The sequence below is a fragment of the Oncorhynchus keta genome, chromosome 34, assembly GCF_023373465.1.
Source record: "Oncorhynchus keta strain PuntledgeMale-10-30-2019 chromosome 34, Oket_V2, whole genome shotgun sequence".
In the NCBI taxonomy this organism is placed as follows: Eukaryota; Metazoa; Chordata; class Actinopteri; order Salmoniformes; family Salmonidae; genus Oncorhynchus; species Oncorhynchus keta.
In genome coordinates this window covers 69,171,538-69,195,898 of record NC_068454.1, presented here as the reverse complement: position 1 = coordinate 69,195,898, position 24,361 = coordinate 69,171,538, and the positions used below count along the sequence as shown (strand labels likewise).

Below are 24,361 nucleotides of genomic sequence, written 5' to 3'. Positions count from 1 at the left end.
GGTACTGTATGCAGTTCAGTAGTTTATTTCTATGAACAGACATTAGATAGGGTTTGTAATGTATTCATGTTTACTGCATCAGGGCTGTCCTATCATCTCAGTAGTCCCAGTCCTCTGGGCCAGTGTTTGCCATTAGGAAGCCAACCAGACACATTATTCTGTGGACAGAGAAACTAACATCAGAATGATGAAAGTATTAGAGAATGTTTTCCCAATGTATAACAATGCTGCGTGTTTGTGTGTCAAATCAAATCAAATTTTATTTGTCACATACACATGGTTAGCAGATGTTAATGCGAGTGTAGTGAAATGCTTGTGCTTCTAGTTCCGACAATGCAGTAATAACCAACAAGTAATCTAACTAACAATTCCAAAACTACTGTCTTATACACAGTGTAAGGGGATAAAGAACATGTACATAAAGATATATGAATGAGTGATGGTACAGAGCAGCATAGGCAAGATACAGTAGATGGTATCAAGTACAGTATATACATATGAGATGAGTATGTAAACAAAGTGGCATAGTTAAAGTGGCTAGTGATACATGTATTACATAAGGATGCAGTAGATGATATAGAGTACAGTATATACGTATGCATATGAGATGGATAATGTAGGGTATATAACATTATATTAGGTAGCATTGTTTAAAGTGGCTAGTGATATATTTTACATCATTTCCCATCAATTCCCATTATTAAAGTGGCTGGAGTTGAGTCACTGTCAGTGGTGTCAGTGTGTTGGCAGCAGCCACTCAATGTTAGTGGTGGCTGTTTAACAGTCTGATGGCCTTGAGATAGAAGCTGTTTTTCAGTCTCTCGGTCCCAGTTTTGATGCACCTGTACTGACCTCGCCTTCTGGATGATAGCGGGGTGAACAGGCAGTGGCTCGGGTGGTTGTTGTCCTTGATGATCTTTATGGCCTTCCTGTAACATCGGGTGGTGTAGGTGTCCTGGAGGGCAGGTAGTTTGCCCCCGGTGATGCGTTGTGCAAACCTCACAGCCCTCTGGAGAGCCTTACGGTTGTGGGCGGAGCAGTTGCCGTACCAGGCGGTGATACAGCCCGCCAGGATGCTCTCGATTGTGCATCTGTAGAAGTTTGTGAGTGCTTTTGGTGACAAGCCGCATTTCTTCAGCCTCCTGAGGTTGAAGAGGCGCTGCTGCGCCTTCTTCACGATGCTGTCTGTGTGAGTGGACCAATTCAGTTTGTCTGTGATGTGTATGCCGAGGAACTTAAAACTTGCTGCCCTCTCCACTACTGTTCCATTGATGTGGATAGGGGGGTGTTCCCTCTGCTGTTTCCTGAAGTCCACAATCATCTCCTTAGTTTTGTTGACGTTGAGTGTGAGGTTATTTTCCTGACACCACACTCCGAGGGCCCTCACCTCCTCCCTGTAGGCCGTCTCGTCGTTGTTGGTAATCAAGCCTACCACTGTTGTGTCGTCCGCAAACTTGATGATTGAGTTGGAGGCGTGCGTGGCCACGCAGTTGTGGGTGAACAGGGAGTACAGGAGAGGGCTCAGAATGCACCCTTGTGGGGCCCCAGTGTTGAGGATCAGCGGGGTGGAGATGTTGTTGCCTACCCTCACCACCTGGGGGCGGCCCGTCAGGAAGTCCAGTACCCAGTTGCACAGGGCGGGGTCGAGACCCAGGGTCTCGAGCTTGATGACGAGCTTGGAGGGCACTATGGTGTTGAATGCCGAGATTGCATCGTCTGTGGACCTATTTGGGCGGTAAGCAAATTGGAGTGGGTCTAGGGTGTCAGGTAGGGTGGAGGTGATATGGTCCTTGACTAGTCTCTCAAAGCACTTCATGATGACGGAAGTGAGTGCTATGGGGCGGTAGTCGTTTAGCTCAGTTACCTTAGCTTTCTTGGGAACAGGAACAATGGTGGCCCTCTTGAAGCATGTGGGAACAGCAGACTGGTATAGGGATTGATTGAATATGTCCGTAAACACACCGGCCAGCTGGTCTGCGCATGCTCTGAGGGCGCGGCTGGGGATCCCGTCTGGGCCTGCAGCCTTGCGAGGGTTAACCCGTTTAAATGTCTTACTCACCTCGGCTGCAGTGAAGGAGAGTCCGCATGTTTTCGTTGCAGGCCGTGTCAGTATTGTCCTCAAAGCGGGCAAAAAAGTTATTTAGTCTGCCTGGGAGCAAGACATCCTGGTCCGTGACTGGGCTGGTTTTCTTCTTGTAGTCTGTGATTGACTGTAGACCCTGCCACATACCTCTTGTGTCTGAGCCGTTGAATTGAGATTCCACTTTGTCTCTGTACTGACGCTTAGCTTGTTTGATAGCCTTGCGGAGGGAATAGCTGCACTGTTTGTATTCGGTCATGTTACCAGTCACCTTGCCCTGATTAAAAGCAGTGGTTTGCGCTTTCAGTTTCACGCGAATGCTGCCATCAATCCACGGTTTCTGGTTAGGGAATGTTTTAATCGTTGCTATGGGAACGACATCTTCAACGCACGTTCTAATGAACTCGCACACCGAATCAGCGTATTCGTCAATGTTGTTATCTGACGCAATACGAAACATATGTGTGTGTGTGTGTGTGTGTGTGTGTGTGTGTGTGTGTGTGTGTGTGTGTGTGTGTGTGTGTGTGTGTGTGTGTGTGTGTGTGTGTGTGTGTGTGTGTGTGTTGATGAGGATGCCGATAAGGCCGTAGACACTAGGATGTAAATGTTAAATACGTTGGCAAGGAAATTCTGCTTGCTTGCTCTTTTGAGTTGAAGTAACATAGATTTTCTTCCCAAGCCCTCAATGCGGTGCTTTAGATTGGTATCTAAAGAGATGTCCTTGGTGAAAGATAAGGCTTAACTCCTGTGGTCTCTTTCCAGTTGGAAATTCAAGTACACAAAGTGTAGAGAGACTGAGGAGACAGCAGCCAGTGTGAATGTTTGCTGATCTTGCTTTGGTTAATGATAACCTTATCTGTTCAGCTTATGAAGGCGGTTGGCACAGACAAAGCAGGGATTGCATTAACTATCTGAACAGCTCTACACTACACAATTTTGCCACACATTCCCCAGTTCTAGATCGTGGTGAAACCCTATGAACTGAATAATTTCCTATTATCGTTATTATTTCATATTAAGTTTATATTCTGCGCCTCCGGCTTTTTAAAAATGTTTCCGCACATAATAATGTGCACACTTATAAAACAGTTGTTTGCGTGTCAGCATTTTTTTCCTACGACAACTCGAGAAATGCAGGGCAGGATAAACTAGGGAATTATTGTGTAATGTGAGAAGTCACGTCCTGGGGTTGCGGATGGAAGGAAGGAAAGATTTGGGACAAGGAAATCATGAAATGTGACCACGTCCAAGTTGTTAAGATTTTAGAAGTGGTGTAGTGTAAAATTTTATGTGTGTCCCCTCCTCCCATGTCCCTGTATTCCTACCTAGCCCTACACAGATTATAAGAGTGATGGGCAATTTCTCTTTGCCTCTCTCTCTCTCTCTCTCTCTCTCTCTCTCTCTGTCTCTGTCTCTGTCTCTCTCTCTCTCTCTCTGTCTGTCTCTCCCTGTCTGTCTCTCCCTGTCTGTCTCTCTGACCGGATAGGACACATTTTGCAGAGAGTTGGTCCGTATGCCAGAAAACCTGGGGGGAAAACTGTTTTGTCAGAAATGTGCTCAATACACAATCCAACATGCCTATTTTGATGGAGATTTTTATCAGCAATTTCCTGGCCATCCTCACTACCTACAACACTATTGGAGCTCCCCCCAAGCAAGGCATTTGATTGATTTGACGTGTAGCGAGGCGTCACTGATTTACGTCTGGTCTCCACCCCATTTTTCTATTTAGGAAAGACTGGTTCTCGACCCAGCCCTGGGTACTTGGACTCTAAGAGGATACAATACACATTTCTTCAGTAAAAAAGGCAGGTGCTGCTGATAAAACTGCCATCGTCATCTAAGCAGAGGACATGTACAGTATGTGTAGCCCATATATCTGACACTGTCTGGCATGTCATACTTTGTTTTGGCCAGACAGCATCAGATACATGGGCTACATATAGTAAGACAGAGGGCTGCTGTTTCGCTAGCTCAGTTTCCACCTCATTTTGTGGGCAGTGTGCACATAGCTTATCTTCTCTGGAGAGCCAGGTCTGCCTTTGGCTGCCTTTCTCAATAGCAAGGCTATGCTCACTGAGTCTGTACATAGTGAAAGCTTTCCTTAAGTTTGTGTCAGTCACAGTGGTCAGGTATTTTGCTATTTTTCTACTTTGTACTCTCTGTTTAGGGCCAAATAGCATTCTAGTTTGCTCAGTTTTTTTGTTAATTCTTTCCAATGTGTCAAGTAATTATCTTTTTGTTTTCTCATGATTTGGTTGGGTCTAATTGTGTTGCTGTCCTGGGGCTCTGTGGGGTCTGTTTGTGTTTGTGAACAGAGCCCCAGGACCAGCTTGCTTAGGGGACTCTTCTCCAGGTTCATCTCTCTGTAGGTGATGGCTTTGCTATGGAAGGTTTGGAAATGGTTTCCTTTTAGGTGGTTGTAGAATTGAATGTCTCTTTTCTGGATTTTGTATTATTATGGCATTATTTGGTCTCAATCTCTCTCTTTATTTCTCTCTTGCTCTCCTCTCCCCATTTCTCTTTCCCACTGTCCCTTTTCTCTCTCTCTCTCCCTCTCACTCTCCGTCTCTCTCTCTCTCCCTCTCACTCTCCGTCTCTCTCTCTCTCCCTCTCACTCTCCGTCTCTCACTCGCTCACTCTCTTGTAATCTGCAGTCTCAGCTCTGTGGTTGCACTGAGTAAGTGATTATGCCCATTTTAAGACTTTGTCATCACTGGGGCTTTGCACAAGTCATTATTTGTATTGGCACTGGAGTCCAGCTGTATATAAAATGTCTGTATATAAAATCTAAGTTATTTAACATTGGCATTAGTTATGTTTCCTGTGATTATGCTGATGAACATAGATTAGATATATCTCCACCACCAGTCCATTTTATGCTACTGGGACTTTTGTGGTGAAATAATGTGAACCGGACCACTCCAAGAATCCGGTGCCCTGGGAAATAGCCCGGACCATTGGTTATAAATGGTCTCTGCCGCCAGGGAAACAATTTAAAGAATTTAGGAAAGAAAAATAACCATTTCCTGTGCAGCACCAGGGTGTCTCTGAGTGAGCAGTAAGGAGAGGAATTACCCGGCGTGTGTTTGTGTCTTAAAGAAGGGCCCATTGTTTGCTACATTGTTCAGCTCATGCCCATTCATCATGGGCAGAACACCACGAGTCTGATTAAATTGTACCCAGAGTAGCTAGCCTACTACAGTGCCTGAAGAGTTATCAACAGTACCCTGGTAGTTTGTCTTGATATTAAATGGTTTCTCCAAGGTAATGTGACTGTATCTGGCACAGAAAGAGATGTCATCTGGTCATAACTCCCAGAGAAAGAGACCAGTCATCCACAGCAGTCTTTTTTCCCCTTTCTCCTCTTCTCTCTGTCCCTCTCTCCTCTTCTCTCTGTCCCATCTCTCCTCTCTCTGACTCTCTCTCCTCTTCTCTCTGTCCCGCTCTCCTCTTCTCTCTGTCTCTGTCTCCTCTTCTCTCTGTCTCTCTCCTCTTCTCTCTGTCTCTCTCCTCTTCTCTCTGTCTCTCTCTCCTCTTCTCTCTGTCCCTGTCTCATCTTCTCTCTGTCCCTGTCTCATCTTCTCTCTGTCCCTGTCTCCTCTTCTCTCTGTCCCTGTCTCTCTGTCCCTGTTTCTCCTCTTCTCTCTGGTCTGTCCCTCTTCTCTCTGTCTCCCTCTTCTCTCTGTCCCGTTTCCTCTTCTCTCTGTCTCCTCTTCTCTCTGGTCCCTGTCTCCTCTTCTCTCTGGTCCTGTCTCCTCTTCTCTCTGTCCCTGTCTCCTCTTCTCTCTGTCCCTGTCCCTCTCTGTCTTCCTCTCCCTTCTCTCTGTCCCTCTCTCCTCTTCTCTCTGGTCCTGTCTCCTCTTCTCTCTCCCTCTCCTCTTCTCTCTGTCCCTGTCTCTTCCCTGTCCCTCTCTCTTCCCTGTCTCTCTCTGTCTCCTCTCTCTGTCCCTATCTCCCCTTCTCTCTGTCCCTGTCCCTGTCTCCCCTTCTCTCTGTCCCTGTCTCTCTGTCCCTGTTTCCTCTTCTCTCTGTCCCTGTCTCCTCTTCTCTCTGTCCCTGTCTCCTCTTCTCTCTGTCCCTTCTTCTCTTCTCTCTGTCCCTGTCTCCTCTTCTCTCTGTCCCTGTCTCTCTGTCCCTGTTTCCTCTTCTCTCTGTCCCCGTCTCCTCTTCTCTCTGTCCCGGTCTCCTCTTCTCTCTGTCCCTGTCTCCTCTTCTCTCTGGTCCTGTCTCCTCTTCTCTCTGTCCCTGTCTCCTCTTCTCTCTGTCCCTGTTTCCTCTTCTCTCTGTCCCTCTCTCCTCTTCTCTCTGGTCCTCTCTCCTCCTCTCTCCTCTTCTCTCTGTCCCTGTCTCCCCTTCTCTCTGTCCCTGTCTCCTCTTCTCTCTGTCCCTATCTCCCCTTCTCTCTGTCCCTGTCTCCTCTTCTCTCTGTCCCTGTCTCTCTGTCCCTGTTTCCTCTTCTCTCTGTCCCTGTCTCCTCTTCTCTCTGTCCCTGTCTCCTCTTCTCTCTGTCCCTTCTTCTCTTCTCTCTGTCCCTTCTTCTCTTCTCTCTGTCCCTGTCTCCTCTTCTCTCTGTCCCTGTCTCCTCTTCTCTCTGTCCCTCTCTCCTCTTCTCTCTGTCCCTGTCTCCTCTTCTCTCTGGTCCTCTCTCCTCTTTTCTTTGTCCATGTCTCTCTGGCCCTCTCTCCTCTTCTCTCTGGCCCTCTTTCCTCTTCTCTCTGGCCCTCTCTCCTCTTCTCTCTGTCCCTCTCTCCTCTTCTCTCTGTCCCTCTCTCCTCTTCTCTTTGTCCCTGTCTCCTCTTCTCTCTGTCCCTCTCTCCTCTTCTCTCTGTCCCTGTCTCCTCTTCTCTCTGGTCCTCTCTCCTCTTTTCTTTGTCCATGTCTCTCTGGCCCTCTCTCCTCTTCTCTCTGGCCCTCTTTCCTCTTCTCTCTGGCCCTCTCTCCTCTTCTCTCTGGCCCTCTCTCCTCTTCTCTCTGTCCCTCTCTCCTCTTCTCTTTGGCCCTCTCTCCTCTTCTCTCTGGCCCTCTCTCCTCTTCTCTCTGTCCCTCTCTCCTCTTCTCTTTGTCCCTCTCTCCTCTTCTCTTTGTCCCTGTCTCCTCTTCTCTCTGTCTCTCTCTCCTCTTCTCTCTGTCTCTCTCTCCTCATCTCTCTGTCCCTGTCTCCGCTTCTCTCTGTCCCTCTCTCCTCTTCTCTCTGTCTCTCTCTCCTCTTCTCTCTGTCTCTCTCTCCTCATCTCTCTGTCCCTGTCTCCGTCTCTGTCCCTCTCTCCTCTTCTCTCTGTCCCTCTCTCCTCTTCTCTCTGTCCCTCTCTCCTCTTCTCTCTGTCCCTCTCTCCTCTTCTCTCTGTCCCCGTCTCCTCTTCTCTCTGTCTCTCTCTCCTCTTCTCTCTGTCCCTGTCTCCTCTTCTCTCTGTCCCTCTCTCCTCTTCTCTCTGTCCCTCTCTCCTCTTCTCTCTGTCCCTCTCTCCTCTTCTCTCTGTCCCTGTCTCCTCTTCTCTCTGTCCCTGTCTCTCTGTCCCTGTTTCCTCTTCTCTCTGTCCCCGTCTCCTCTTCTCTCTGTCCCGGTCTCCTCTTCTCTCTGTCCCTGTCTCCTCTTCTCTCTGTCCCTCTCTCCTCTTCTCTCTGTCCCTGTCTCGTCTTCTCTCTTTTCCTCTCCACCCCTCTTTCTACCCGTCTCTATACCTCTCCGTCCTTTCTTCCCATCTTTCGGTCCCTCTCTTTTTCTATGTCTCCCTATATCTCTCTCTGTCTTTCTCTCTCTCCATGCCACTCAATCTTTCTCTTTTCATCTCCCCCTCCCTCTCTCTTTCTCCTTGCCCCCCTTGCTCCCCTCTTCTAGTGGAAACACAGGCGCTGTGCTGTGTGGCCTGGCTGAATGTTAAATAACACTGCTGTGGGTTTGACTGTTCTATTACAGAAGGCTGTTAGAGAACTCGTGTGTGTGTGTGTGTGTGTGTGTGTGTGTGTGTGTGTGTGCGCGTGCGTGCGTGCGTGCGTGTGTGGCAACGCACACGTCCTCAGCTGCTGCCCCATAGACTCAATCCAATTTTAGTTAACATGTAAGCCGAGTTCCATGAGGGTCACTTTGTCTTCACTTCACACATTGTATGCACACAGAGAAATTAAAATGTGTTGCAACGCAAACAATCATTTATGCATAATGACAATTGCTAAATATTGTTAGATTAAGGCCAAGGTCTTCACTTATTTCTGGCTATTAATAATACTTTTCTCCCTCCTTATTTTATCCTTATTCTTTCTCTCTCTCTCTCTCTCTCTCTGTCTCTGTCTCTGTCGCACGAGAACTTCATTATCTATTCTCAGCAGAATTGGGGTCTGGCACATTGAATAATTGCATGTGTTTGGTGTCAGGATCAGAAATGCAATAAACGTCTTCATCTATCACATTAAAGACTCCAGCGATATTAGTGGAGGAGCCATTAAGACTGAACCGGATGGAAAATATGTCATTTATTTCACAGGAAACAAATCACCTTTTGGTCCTTGGGAGTTATCTGAAGGTTTTATAAAGGGAGGAACAGTGCTCTCCTTCATCATTGTCATCATCATCATCTGTGTCATCATCTTTTATGCCATCACTAGCAGTCAGTCACTTCTAGAATAGCAGTATGGTACAGGCCGGAGCCATTCCCCAAGGGCGGAGGGAGAGAAATGGTGAGAAGAGAGATGCCTGGAATAGTGAATTTGTCCTCCATCAGGGGATGTAGGGAGGGTTGGGTCACAGTTAAGCACCAGTGAGGAACTGCTATGTGGGGTAGATGGGGAGGAGAGGAGGAGGAGTAGGGGGAGGGAGGGAGGGAGAGAGAGAGGCCCTGTCACATATTCTGCCATGGTTATCCTTGGGGACGGACACAGCCCAGCAGAATACCCAGATAGAGCATGGATGGATTTATATATATATATATATATATATATATATCTCACTCACTCACTCACTCACTCACTCACTCACTCACTCACTCACTCCATGGAAGTCCAGTTCTTTACCAAGACCAAGAGGTGGTCCTTCTGTAGCTCAGTTGGTAGAGCATGGCGCTTGTAACGCCAGGGTAGTGGGTTCGATTCCCGGGACCACCCATACGTAGAATGTATGCACACATACAAGTCAACAAGTAAGTCGCTTTGGATAAAAGCGTCTGCTAAATGGCATATATAAGACTTTAGCCTTGCTTTCTGTCTCAGAGCACAAATGTCTGTTGGCAGAAACTGGTTGGAATTACGCTGGTGGTTAACTTCTTGCGTCGAGCAATCCCGTATCCGGGAGCGTAATCATAGCCTCAAGCTCATTACCATAACGCAACGTTAACTATTCATGAAAATCGCAAATGAAATGAAAGAAATATATTCACTCACAAGCTTAGCCTTTTGTTAACAACACTGTCATCTCAGATTTTCAAAATATGCTTTTCAACCATAGCTACACTGTCACGCCCTGGTCATAATATATTGTGTTTGTCTTCATTTATTTGGTTAGGCCAGGGTGTGACATGGGTTTATTGTGGTGTGTTTTGTCTTGGGGTTTTGTGGGGTGTTGGGTGTGTGGCTTAGTGGGGTTATCTAGCAAAGTCTATGGCTGTCTGGAGTGGTTCTCAATCAGAGGCAGGTGTGTATCGTTGTCTCTGATTGGGAACCATATTTAGGCAGCCATATTCTTTGAGTGTTTTGTGGGTGATTGTTCCTGTCTTTGTGTTTGCACCAGATAGGGCTGTTTCGGTTTTCACATTTCATTATTTTGTAGTTTCTTCATGTATAGTTTTTTCCTTCATTAAAATATCATGAATCATCATCACGCTGCATTTTGGTCAGACTCTCCTTCTCCACAAGAGAACCGTTACATACACAAGCATTTGTGTAAGAGTATTGATAGCTAGCATAGCATTAAGCCTAGCATTCAGCAGACAACATTTTCACAAAAACAAGCAAAGCATTCAAATAAAATCATTTACCTTTGAAGAACTTCGGATGTTTTCAATGAGGAGACTCTCAGTTAGATAGCAAATGTTCAGTTTTTCCAAAAATATTATTTGTGTAGGAGAAATCGCTCCGTTTTGTTCATCACGTTTGACTAAGAAAAAGAAACGAAAATTCAGTCATTACAACGACAAACTTTTTTCCAAATTAACTCCATAATATCGACAGAAACATGGCAAACGTTGTTTAGAATCAATCCTCCAGGTGTTTTTCACATATCTATTCGATGATAAATCATTCATGCGACGGAGGACACCACCTGGTAGATGTAGTGTAAAATGGTCAATCTTCCAATGATATGCCTACAATTACGTCACAATGCTGCAGACACCTTGGGGAAACGACAGAAAGTGTAGGCTCATTCCTGGCGCATTCACAGCCATATAAGGAGACATTGGAACACAGCGCCTTCAAAATCTGGGGCATTTCCTGTTTGAAATGTCATCTTGGTTTCGCCTGTTGCATCAGTTCTGTGGCACTCACAGATAATATCTTTGCAGTTTTGGAAACGTCAGAGTGTTTTCTTTCCAAAGCTGTCAATTATATGCATAGTCGAGCATCTTTTCGTGACAAAATATCTTGTTTAAAACGGGAGCGTTTTTTATCCAAAAATTAAAAGAGCGCCCCCTATATCGAAGAAGTTAAGAGAGGAGAGGAGGAGGGGCAGCTGGAACATTGTGGATGTATATCATATTTTTCCTGAGTGACATAGCCACAGGAGTGTGACAGTTTGAATAGCTTATTGGATGTCTGTCTCACACCACAAATGACGTTTGAAATGCTGTTAGATCCTGATAACATTGTCATATTGTCCCACGAGCGCACACATCTGTCCCAGGAGCGCACACATCTGTCCCAGGAGCGCACACATCTGTCCCAGGAGCGCACACATCTGTCCCAGGAGCGCACACATCTGTCCCAGGAGCGCACACATCTGTCCCAGGAGCGCACACATCTGTCCCACGAGCGCAAACATCTGTCCCAGGAGCGCACACATCTGTCCCAGGAGCGCACACATCTGTCCCACGAGCGCACACATCTGTCCCAGGAGCGCACACATCTGTCCCAGGAGCGCACACATCTGTCCCACGAGCGCAAACATCTGTCCCAGGAGCGCACACATCTGTCCCACGAGCGCACACATCTGTCCCAGGAGCGCACACATCTGTCCCAGGAGCGCACACATCTGTCCCACGAGCGCACACATCTGTCCCAGGAGCGCACACATCTGTCCCAGGAGCGCACACATCTGTCCCACGAGCGCACACATCTGTCCCAGGAGCGCACACATCTGTCCCACGAGCGCACACATCTGTCCCACGAGCGCACACATCTGTCCCACGAGCGCACACATCTGTCCCACGAGCGCACACATCTGTCTCTAAGCCAAGGTCAGTGGTGATTGTTATTCGGTTAAAACACTTCCCATTGACGAAAACTCAAGCTACAAACACCCCCTATTGATTTTTAGTTACAGTCTTCATTGTTCAAGTTGAATTAAAACAGCGTATTTTGATGACTTTCAAAATCCAATCAATGTTCTACATTGATAACATGCAGTAGCGTTGATTAGAGGGATTGACTCACTGGTTCCTGCTTTGAGCTCCCATTGACTTTCATGTCCTATAATGTTGTTCAAGTAAATCTCCACATTAATTCAATAACTGTTGAGCTGGAAAGGTGTGGAAAGGAAAAGTAAAGGCCATATCTCTGTGAGGAAATCAGGAGGAAAGATTCAAAAAAGAATGTGTAAGGGCCGTAGAGGCTGAGGAAGAGAGGAGACGAGGAGAGTACCGGGAGACCAGTAGTGGCCTGCGGTGTGAAACACCATGGTGTCGATTAGAAACTTCCTTCACCCTAACATTGATAACGCAAAAGCACACGCACACTGATAACACACACAGGTGTTATCAGGCTTATCGATTCACCTAGCGGTGCGCTCGCCAATGTCACCCTTCCTGCCCCTGGATGTGTCTCAAGATTACCGTCCTCCCCATCCCCAAGCCCCAGGGTTCCCGTCCCCCGCATCTCCTAGATAAGGGACAAGGTCAGAGGTCATCGGGAATCTAGATAACGTCCCTCTCTCGTTTAGCATCACCGTGGGCAACAACGGATGGCGAACACTCTTTAAAGTTATTGTCGAGGACTCAAATAAAATATTTAAAGATGACATGCATTGTGTTTCAGGATCATAGTCAGGTTCAGAAATATCACAGCTTTTGTTGTTCTGAGAGGCCTTACAGAGATGATGTTTCACTGCAGTCAGTACAGTAGTTGATATCATATACTAGAGCTCTACTGGGAGATTGTGGATCCTGTCACTGACAGATACATATCCACCATTCATCTATAAGTAGGACTGGAACCGCTGTAACTTCAGCTGCAGATTAGAACAGGTAGGATCCATATGCTTTTAAATGGAGGGAAACCAAACCTGTGAGTTCTTACAATGTGATCAGAGGACGACTGACGTCTCACTGATTTCTATGGTCTCTGTAGTTCCCGGGAGAGAGAGAGAGATGATTCCCAGAGGTTTCTTTCCGTTTCGTACCGCATGTTGAATATTCCCACCGGAATCATCCGGCTTTAATGACGGCAGGATATCATTTCACACTTTTCGCTCACTGTGCTGCAAACCTTCCTCTCTGTAAGCTGCTTAGCCATACTATCAGACAGCGAATATTATTAAATCAAGTTTTAAGCTGTGGTAGGGAGGGAACGATAAGGATGGAATCTGAATGAAATTAGGTAGGGTAGGCTAGAGTAGGTTAGAGGAATAGTTTCTGAAACGACTCTCTCTGAGACGCTAGATAGAGGAATCCTCTTCTCAGTTTCTTTCAGAGCTGAGACATTTTAGGGGCCATTTTGTAGGGTTGGAGTATCCCTCTCTGTGAACCAGGGTAATGTTTTCTGAGGGTGTAGTTCACCCTCTGTCCCGTTGCACTGCGGAGGAGCTCAAGGGTCTCTTCTTTGTAAACATATATTCAAGTGTGCGCGCGTGTGTGTGTGTGTGTGTGCGCGCGAGTGCATGTGTGTGTGTGTATTTTCCTAGACAGGCAAGTTTTCGATGCTTGGTTACATTAGGTTGTCTATTTGTTGAGCAGGTAGAGATTTACACTTTGAGTCTGGTCCTCCTGAAATGCAACAGACGTTGAGTTGACTTCACTCAGACATTAAGCAGAACCTACTCGTATACACACACACACACACACACACACACACACACACACACACACACACACACACACACACACACACACACACACACACACACACACACACACACACACACACACACACACACACAGGGAATGTTGCCCCCTATTGCCATCTTTCTCTTCTACTCCATTCCTCTCTGCATTCTCTCTCTCTCTCTGTCTCCATTCCCCTCTTTCTATATTCTCTCTCTTTCTCTCCATCTCGCTCTGTCTCTGTCTGTGGGTGGTCTCCTGGCTGGTTTGTGGTTCTCCTCTGGTCTGATTAGGATGGCTAGATTATGCCACAAACAGTTGTGGCGTCAGCTCCCCAAATGTTTCTATTGGCTGCATCACCATGACTACTGTACACAACAAGTTCCATATGTACGTCTTCGGTCACAATACTGTCACATAGAAATACATGTACTTCTCTCTGAGTAAACAATTGTTTTTTCTTGTTCTACTTTAGGCCTATTTTTTTCTCTAAGATGCATCCATCACTGAAATGAATGTTGAATTGCTGAGAGCCTGTGAAAATAGGCTTCCACCACCATGTTCCTATCAGGTGATTGAAAGGTACATACAGATCAGGTGTATGTAGGTTCATGTAAGCGTCAGTGTCCTACTTCTGTCTGTTTTTGATCAAACCAATGACTGTGGAACAAACCAAAAGGTATTGCTCACATCTCTGCTGTCAGTAGAGCCTGCTCACTCCATTTAATATGTATCTTTAGTGTACTGTGCATGACATTTACAGTAGGTAGTTTATGCTGTATGTTTTGTCTCTAAGGCTTTTGGCCCACATGTGAAACAGCTAGCCAGGCAGTTCCACCAGGCGGTGTGTTTCTATGTTCACTCTCTGCAGTGAAGGGAAAGGCTTCTGGGCCTGCCTGCCTGTCTCCCTGTCCACCCAGCTCATGTTTTGTAGCAACGCGTTTGAAAATCACTTCAAGATGTCCTACGCTAGCACTCATTTGACCTCAGAAGCCTCTGTGTTTTGTTCTCTCACTCCTTTTCCCCCTCTTTCATCCTGAGGTAGTAGAGTAAGATATTGACAGATACCCTTGAACACCCCTCTATCCTCCTCTCTCCAGAGCGGCCCAGGGGGGAAGCTGGGAGGAACCGTCTTCCTTCTGCCAACGCTACATCACTCCTGCTCCACCCCCTCACAGGGCACACTAGGGTGGGGAGAAATATAGAGCCGACATCATTACTCATTTCTCCTTGTAAGGGCAGTGTGTGTGTGTGTGTGTGTGTGTGTGTGTGTGTGTGTGTGTGTGTGTGTGTGTGCCTACATGCTTGTGTGCATCCTCTGCTATTAACCTATTAACTCAATCTAATTCCAGTTAAGATTAAAGCAGAGTTCTCTCTTCTTCTAAAACTCATTAACTTCTCTTGATCAGTGTACATTCTCCTAGAAGATACTTTGATGCAGCCTTAAGCCTGAATGACTGGTGACGATGGCTTGACTTTTCAGCAGCAGCCATGTTTCTGTGCTTCTGTCAGTTTTAGTATTGATGGCCAGATAATCTGGGGGTGTTAGCCTGCAGTGGTTAGGTCAGCTATTTCTCAATCTGAGGATGATGGCTCAACTGAAAGCGTTGGCTTCAAGACTCTGACAGGCGGTCAGTTATGTATCACTCTCCCCTGGTTAATCTAAGAAGTGTTAGCTGCGAGGAACTCTGTTTTTTTCTCAATCTAAGATTAGTGCTAATCTGAGAAAATTAGCGTTCTCCGTTTTTAGCCATCAGTCATATTTGGCTGTAATGTTCCTCCAGCTAGCTGTTATAATCTTGGAACTTCATTATACAGGATTAGTGTATAGTTGAATGACGCTATGGCTATCTTAGTTTGTTTGAGCATGAATCCATACAAGATAAGACTGGTCCAAGATCAGTTCGTGCTGTCTTGCCAACTCAAGCATAGGAGTTGCCAAAACAGATCTGCGACCAGGCTAATACTGTATGAGAGTCACGCCCGGACCTTAGTTCCTTTTTTATGTCTCTGTTTTAGTTTGGTCAGGGCGTGAGTTGGGGTGGGCATTCTATGTGTTGTTCAATGGTTTTGTATTTCTGTGTTTGGCCAGGTATGGTTCCCAATCAGAGGCAGCTGTTTGTCGTTGTCTCTGATTGAGAACCATACTTAGGCAGCCTGTGTTCCCACTATGATTTGTGGGTAGTTGTTTTCTGTCTCTGTGTCTGCACCAGACAGAACGGTTTTGTTTTCGTTCGTTCTCTTGTTATTTTGTTTTGTGTTCAGTTTAAATAAATATTAACATGGACACGTACCACGCTGCATATTGGTCCGATCCTTCCTACTCCTCCTCAGAAGAGAAGGAAAACCGTTACAGAACTACCCACCATAACCGGACCAAGCAGAGTGGTAACCAGGAGCAGAGGGTTCTGGACTCCTGGACTTGGGAGGAGATATTGGACGGTAAGGGACCCTGGGCACAGGCTGGGGAATATCATTGCCCCAAGGAAGAACTGGAGGCAGCGAATGCTGAGCGGCGGCGATATGAGGTAAGGCAGTAAAAGAGGCACGAGAGGCAGCCCCCAATTTTTTGGAGGGGGGCACACGGGGAGGTTGGCGGAGTCAGACAATAGACCTGAGCCAACTCCCCTTGCTTACCGGAAGAAGCGCAGTACTGGTCAGGCACCGTGTTATGCGGTCAAGCGCACAGTGTCTCCAGTACGAGCTCATAGCCCAGCCCTCCGCAAGTGCCATGCGAGAGTGGGCATCCAGCCAGGGCGTATTGTGCCGGCTCAGCGTGTTTGGTCTCCTGTACACCGTTTCGGCCCAGGGTATCCTGCGCTGGCTCTGCGTGCTGTGTCTCCGGGGCGCTGGGAGGGTGCAGTGCGCCCTATGCCTGGCATTCGGGGAGAGGTGCGAGTGGTATGCACCAGATCTCCAGTGCTCCCCCACAGCCCGGTTCAACCTGTGCCTGCACTCTGGAGGGTCCGGGCTAAAGTGGTCATCCAGCCTGGAGGAGTGGTGCCAAGGCTGTGCACCAATGAGATGGTTGTGGATGTATGAGTCCTGCCAGTTTGAAGCTCCTGAGTGTCAATCCTGGTGTTCAAACCCACCATCTCCTGTCTCATCGTGAATAACATTGGTATAATCCAACTGTCGTTAATCCAGCCATTCGCTAGCGAATTAACGTTCCCTCAATAGGCCCGGGAGGATACCTAATGGATTAAATATTGCTGAGATATTAAAATGCAAATGTGGCATGAACAGTATGACCAGTCTCCCCGTTGTTAGGCGAGCTTCCGTCCCATTGTTAGTGGTGTCGTGTGGCGATGATGACTGGCGGATGTGATGTCACGTCGATCATGTTGACGGCTGTTGGAGCGCTCCCATATGTTTCAGGGCTCAGACTAGGTTAGTGCTGCGAGGGGAGGAAAAGGCAAGGATCCGCTGACTGGTAGCTAAAATCTGTCCCAAATGGCACTCTATTCTCTACATAGTGCACTACTTTTGACCAGAGCCCTATGTAGTACAATAGTGCACTTTAAAGGGATTAGATGCTGTGGGGGGAAATAAGGCATAAGGAGGGTAATGGTATGGGAAGACAACCATGCTTCAGTCTGGTTATTATGTTCTGGGTTCAGCAGGTAAAGCAATAAGGGGCTAGTAGAAAGATAACATACTTTCAGAGTATTCATTTAAACTGATTACATTCTACATTTAGTTAGATAAAGAAACGTGGCCTCTCTTGTTTTGTCTCACATTTTCTCTTACATACTGACAGTTCAAAACAATTTGGAAACAGTCTCAAATGTCAAGGTAAATATTGTGTTTAATGATCGGCCCTTTTTTGAAAGGAGAAGGTTAGGGGAAAGAAACACAATGATCTCTGTTGACCTTTGGAAAGGAGGAAATATCACCTTTCATCTCCGATCGAATAAGCACTCTTTCTTCTCTCAATTTAGACAGCTCTGCTATTTGGAGGCTCATTATTAGAGGAAGAGTGGTTGTCAGGCTGGCTGGGTGAGTCCAGAGAGGCCCATAGAGTCTTGCTCTGACAATTTTGGGAGGTCAGGAAAGGAAGTGGGATGTGGGAGTACTGTGGCAGGTGAGAAAAGGAGAGCGAGAGAGACAGAGAGGTTGAGAGTGAGAGAGAGAGAGAGAGAGAAAGAAAATTAGGAGTGTGTGAGAGTGGGGCAATAGTGTGAAATAGCAATTGTGGTTAAGGGAGAGGTGTGTAGCCGGTGAATCTCAAACCAGCCCCTCTCCCCTAGCTCCTACCAACTCGATCAGAGGGCCCTCTGTTGTCAGGTGTTGCTGACAAAACTGTGAAGGTGACTTCTAGGGCTGGGAATTGTCAGGGACCTAACCATACAATGTTATCATGATACTTACACTCTTACAAAAAAGCGTTCCCAAAGGGTTCTGCGGCTGCCCCCATAAAATAACCTTCGGTTCTCCTAAGAACCCTTTTTGGTTCTAGATACAGTGCCTTCAGAAAGTATTCAGTATTACAGATGAATTTAAAATTGATGAAATTGAGATTTGTCACTGGCCTACACACAATATCCCATAATGTCAAAGTGGAAGGATGTTTTTTGAAAGTTTTACAAATGAATAAAAAGTGTTTCGAGTTAATACGTATTCAACCCCGTTTTGGCAAGCCTAAATATGTTCAGGAGTAAAAATTTGCTTAACAAGTCACATTAGTTGCATATATTCGCTTTGTGTGCAAATATAGTGTTTAACATTTTTTTTTACAACTACCTCATCTCTGCACCACACACATACAATTATCTGTAAGGTCCCTCTGTCACACCCTGACCTTAGAGCTTTTTATGTCTCTATTTTGGTTTGGTCAGGGTGTGATTTGGGTGGGCATTCTATGTTCCTTTTTCTATGTTTTTGTATTTCTTTGTTTTGGCCGGGCATGTTTCTCAATCAGGGACAGCTGTCTATCGTTGTCTCTGATTGGGAACCATACTTAGGTAGCTGTTTAGTGTTTTGCACCTTCCAGGACTGCTTCGGTGATTCCCTTTGTTATTTTGTTATTAGTGTTCAGTTTTAATAAAGTAAGCATGAACACTTACCACGCTGCGCTTTGGTCCGATGATTCCTCATCTTCCGACGACAAATATCGTTACAGAACTACCCACCACAAACGGACCAAGCAGCGTGGTAACGAGGAGCAGAGGGTTCAGGACTCCTTGACATGGGAGGAGATATTGGACGGACAGGGACCCTGGAGACATGCTGGGGAATACCGCCGCCCTAAAGAAGAACTACAGGCAGCTAAAGCTGAGAGGCGGCGATATGAGGCAAGGCAGCGCAGCAAGCACGAGAGGCAGCCCCAATTTTTTGGGGGGGCACACGGGGAGATTGGCAGAGTCAGGCGATATACCTGAGCCAACTCCCCGTGCTTACCAGAAGCAGTGTCGTCAGGCACCGTGTTATGCGGTGAAGCGCACGGTGTCTTCAGTGTGCACTCATAGCCCGGAGCGCTATATGCCAGCCCCCCGCAAGTGCCATGCGAGAGTGGGCATCCAGCCAGGGCGGATTGTGCCAGCTCAGCGCGTTTGGTCCCCGTTTCGGCCCAGGGTATCCTGCGCCATCTCTGCGTACTGTGTCTCCGGCGCGCTTGGAGAGTTCAGTTCGCCCTATGCCTGCGCTCCGTCTGTGCCAGGCGAAAGTGGGCATTGAACCTAATGGATTAAGCACCAGATCTCCAGTGCTCCCCCACAGCCCGGTTTGACCTGTGCCTGCACTCTGGAGGGGCCGGGCTAAAGTGGGAATTCAGCCTGGAGGAGTGGTGCCAAGGCTGCGCACCAGAGCTCCAGTGCTCCTCCACAGCCCGGTTTATCCGGTGCCTCCTCCACGCACCAGGCCTCCTGTAGGTCTCCCCCTTTCTCTGCGTCTCCTCCCTCCAGAGTCGCCCTCCAGTCCAGCTTCCAGCGACGCCCTCAAGTCCGGAGCCTCCAGTGTCGCCCTCCAGTCCAGCTTCCAGCGACGCCCTCCAGTCCGGAGCCTCCAGTGTCGCCCTCCAGTCAGGAGCTTCCAGAGTCGCCCTCCAGTCCGGAGCCTCCAGTGTCGCCCTCCAGTCAGGAGCTTCCAGAGTCGCCCTCCAGTCCGGAGCTTCCAGAGTCGCCCTCCAGTCCGTAGCCTCCAATGTCGCCCTCCAGTCAGGAGCTTCCACCGACGCCCTCCAGAGGTGCCCTTCAGTCCGGAGCGTCCAGAGGCACCCTTCGGTCAGGAGCGTCCACAGGCGCCCTTCGGTCAGGAGCGTCCACAGGCGCCCTTCGGTCCGGAGCTTCCAGAGGCGCCCTTCGGTCCGGAGCTTCCAGAGGCGCCCTTCGGTCCGGAGCTTCCAGAGGCGCCCACCCAGACCCTCCCCTATAGGTTCAGGTTTTGCTACCTCATCTCTGCACCACACACATACAATTATCTGTAAGGTCCCTCTGTCACACCCTGACCTTAGAGCTTTTTATGTCTCTATTTTGGTTTGGTCAGGGTGTGATTTGGGTGGGCATTCTATGTTCCTTTTTCTATGTTTTTGTATTTCTTTGTTTTGGCCGGGTATGGTTCTCAATCAAGGACAGCTGTCTTACTTACTTACTTACTTACTGACTTTATTGTCCCCATGGGGAACTTTTGTTGCAGTGTCATGTACACATTTAAAGTGGTGTTTAAATACAAAACAAAATTGACAATACATCATTCATAACAGTTACACACCAATAAAAATAATAATAGTAAGAAATAAGAAATAAAACATTAAATAAAAAGAAGAATAGACTAGCCTGCTGGCCGGTGTCAATGGGAACATTTGCCCGAGCTATTTAGGAGGGATATCACACCTGGCACAAATGATTGTCTCATTCTGCTTTTCCTGCTGAGGGGTGTCCTATACCTATTCCTCGTCATCATGCAACAGGCTGATCAAGGCAGTGTCATCAGCGAACTTAACGAGGTGTCTGTCAGTATGGGAACTAGTATAACTGTTAGTGTACACGATGTACAGAAGTGGGGGCAAAACACATCCCTGAGGAGAGCCTGTGTTGGTATTGCGTATATCCGACACATGGGGACCTATTTTGACTCGCTGTGAGCGTTGGCTCAGGAAGTCCTGGTTGAGTGAGGATTGGAAAATGTCTGTAAAAACACGAGCCAGTTGTTCAGCACAGTGCTTTAACACATGTCCACGTATTTTACCTGGGCCTGGGTTTTTGTGTGTGTTACATCCCCTGAACAACTTTAGAACATCAGCCTGTTGAACAACAACTCTCTCAAACATTTGTAATGATTCTTCCATTTGTTTAACCTCCGACACGAAGATGTCTGATTCAAATCTTGAGAAGAAAACATTCAGTTCATTATCCATGTTCTGGCCCTCATATCCCCCAAGGTCAGCACTGGTTTTCCCCTGCCTATGTGGAGGGCACTAGCCATGGATTTAATCCTATGCCAGGCCACCCTTGCGTTTCCTAAGGAGAGGTTCCTCTCCACCCTTTGCTTGTCTGCCTCCTTGTCCACCATTATCTGTTTTTTGATCTCACGTTGTACATCTCTTAAAGCCTGTCTATCACCCCCAGCATAAACTGCCTTCTTCCTATCAAGTAGTGATTTTAGATGTTTTGATACCCACGACTTGTTGTTAGGGAAGATTTGACAGGTCTTAGTAGGCACAACTGACTCAACACAGAAGTTTACAGTCTGAAATAACATCTGTGAGTTCATCCAGATCAGAGCTGCTGTCCTCAAATCCCTCCCACATTGTACAGTCAAAACACCCCTGGAGACCAAATACCTCCCAGTATAGTCAAAACACCCCTGGAGACCAAATACCTCCCAGTACAGTCAAAACACCCCTGGAGACCAAATACCTCCCATATTGTACAGTCAAAACACCCCTGGAGACCAAATACCTCCCATATTGTACAGTCAAAACACCCCTGGAGACCAAATACCTCCCATATTGTACAGTCAAAACACCCCTGGAGACCAAATACCTCCCAATATTGTACAGTCAAAACACCCCTGGAGACCAAATACCTCCCATATTGTACAGTCAAAACACCCCTGGAGACCAAATACCTCCCACATTGTACAGTCAAAACACCCCTGGAGACAAGTGATACTGTTGTCATTCCAGATCTGGACAGTTGTAACTGTAGGTTTCTCCCTCTCCAGGAGCCGACAGTAGGTTGGCCTGAGGTAGACCACATTGTGGTCTGATGTCCCCAGGGGAGGTCTGGTGGTGGCAGAGAACGCCTTTGGTATTGTCCCATAGCACAAGTCAAGAGTCCTATTTTTCCTAGTGTGACATTTCACATACTGTGCAAGGTACAGTTGTTAAAATCCCCTCAAATAAATTTGGGTGCGTCGGGGGAGATGGATTCCAGTTTCTGTGACAGATTATAAATAATCTCTGATGCCTTTGTTATATTAGCTTTAGGTTGAATGTACACAACGGAAAGAAACAATTGTGGGAACTCACAGGGCAGATGGTAAGGTCGCAGTGACACAGAAAGCAGTTCAATGTCAGGGGTACAGAGTCTCTCTCTTACCAGGATCGATTTACATCACTGGTCCCTGACAAGCAGGCAGACGCCCCCATCGTGAAGTTTCCCTGTGACTGTCAGATCACGGTCCACTCTGACCAGAGTGAAGCCGGCCGGGTCCACTTCTCTGTCCGGGACTCTGTCATCCTGCCAAGTCTGAGTAAATGCCAGCAAACAGGCCTCCCGATATTCGTGTTGGAAGCTCAAATTCGCTGACAACTCATCTGCTTTCCCCCTCAGTGACCTGGCATTAATCAGCAAGGTGGTGGGTAAGGGAAGTTTGTTCTTACATTTTTTAAGTCTTTGTCTGATTCCCCCTCGTTTTCAACATTTGCATTTGGGCTTGTAATCCACTCGCAGACAATCGGGTATTAGATGGGCCATTGAGATATCCATCGCGTTTGTATTTGAGTTGCATTGTAGTAAAAACTCTCTGCTGTATTGGATTCCGCTGCCAGCAGCGTTTTCATAATTTAGTCCGTTCGTAGCGGGTATGTACACGATCAACAAGATCAGTCCAACACTCCACCACTGTAGATCCATGGTTGGCAGATTGTTTGTAAACTAAGTGTACAAATTAAAAACATAAAATAACGCCACACCAAACGTCACACACACTGCAGGTCCCAACAGAGCCGCGCCATCTATCGTTTGTCTCTGATTGGGAACCATACTTAGGTAGCTTTTTCCCACAGGGTTTTAGTGGGTAGTTAATTTCTGTTTTAGTGTTTTGTACCTTTCAGGACTGTTTCGGTGATTCCCTTTGTTATTTTGTTATTAGTGTTCAGTTTTAATAAAGTAAGCATGAACACTTACCACGCTGCGCTTTGGTCTGATGATTCCTCATCTTCTGATGATTCCTCATCTTCCGACGACGAATACCGTTCTAGCAGGGAATTTCAAATACAGATTCAAACACAGAGTTTGCCTCGCAAAGAAGGGCACCTATTGCTAGATGGGTAAAAATAAAAAGCAGATATTGAATTAGCATGTTGAAGTTATTCATTACTCTTTGGATGGTGTATCAATAAACCCAGTCACTACAAAGATACAGGCATCCTTCCTGACTCAGTTGAAGATGAAGGAGATGAAGGCCAATGGTAACTTTAAAACGTTTACATAATTGAATGGCTTTGACAGGAGAAATGTGAGGTTGGATCAACATTGTAGGTACTTCACAATACTAACCTAATTGACAGTGTCACGGATCCCTCCGGAACTTTCATCACGCACACCTGTCCCCTATTCCCACTGATTAGTATTTGTATTTATGTTCCCTTTGGTTTCCATTTGGGCGGTTGATTATTGTTACAATGTCCATTGGTGCGTGTGAGTACCTGTGCTGTGTGTTTTGGCTTTCGTGCCATTGTGGATTGCACAGATGATTACGGGTCTCGTCCCGTGTGTTAATCATTGTGTGCGTGTGTTATTAATTCAAGGTACTACTTGCTCTTTTGTTTGGGTTTAAACCCTGTGTTTTGTTACATGTTTGTTTGGTCTTCCCCCCCGTGCCTTTACACGGCACGCCGTAATTTGGGTACAATAAAAAAAACTATTACACATTCCTGCGTCTGTCTCCCAATCCTTTACGCCAACATGACTGAATAATTGACCATTGAGGGAGACCGCGGGAATGGCCCGTTCGACGACGTTGCGACTGATCCGCCCAGATATTTTGGCAGCCACAACTGGCCTGTCCGATGACAACGCAACTTCGGCAGCTGCATCGGTGTTGTTGCGCTGCTAGTGCAGCGCCTCAGGGGGAGGGTATTTTCTAAATTCTATTTCTTGAACTTCATTTTGGTTAAGGGCTTGTAAGTAAGCATTTCACCTGTTGTATTCGGCACATGTGATAAATACAATTTCATTTGACTGCAATTGGATGCTGTGATTTGATGTTCACAATATATTGCTCACTAAATGTCTGCTGCAGAGAGACAATAGAGAGCCATGATACAATGTTTTTCGAACAGTCAAGGAAATAAAAGTGCTGAAAACATGTTGGCTCACTATTTAAAAAATGTTTTTTTTTTGGCGCAGGTACAGCCCTAGCTAACGCTACCTACAGTAGCAATAAAAAATAATACATTTTCAGTGAGTGGCAAGAGGATCAATAATTAAACAACTTCGGGACACACGTGAATTGAATGATGCAAATCATGTTCCACTTACAAATAAAACAATCATGAAATTCAAATGAACAAGTACCCCGTGTCGTTTTGCTAGATTTAAACCTCAGTAACAGTTAAACATTTAATTTGAGAGGTGTTCATCTGTTACATGTCAAGTCTCGAAATCACACATTAGCAAATGCACATGGCACACAGTATAATTAGGCACGCCTCCCCATTCTTTTGTATTACATTGCACAAACTCCAAACATATCACAGTGCGTGTCGGGAGAGCACTTCACTCTGAAGCCTGCAGCCTTGCTGGATTGGTCAAAGTGACTAAAGGAGGGTCTAATTAGCCCCTACCTACACCCTCGATCATTTTCACTCCCTCAGCTTTCACACTTGTGCAAACGGCGGATTCGTACATGAGCGCACAAATGGAGGTTTGAG

The 24,361-nt window shown here is 46.7% G+C and overlaps 1 protein-coding gene and 1 long non-coding RNA gene across 2 annotated transcripts in view; one reads left to right on the top strand and one right to left on the bottom strand.

Annotated features, from left to right (window-relative positions):
- Positions 1 to 24,361, top strand: part of LOC118367751 (cyclin-dependent kinase 14) — a 228,098-nt gene that overhangs the window by 6,476 nt on the left and 197,261 nt on the right. The gene's annotated exons all lie outside the window — the stretch shown is intronic.
- Positions 18 to 23,527, bottom strand: LOC118367754 (uncharacterized). Its single transcript, XR_004822168.2, has 3 exons — positions 23,411 to 23,527; positions 22,614 to 22,742; positions 18 to 158 (listed from the first exon to the last, which is right to left on the bottom strand). It is a non-coding gene; the product is annotated as an uncharacterized LOC118367754 (long non-coding RNA).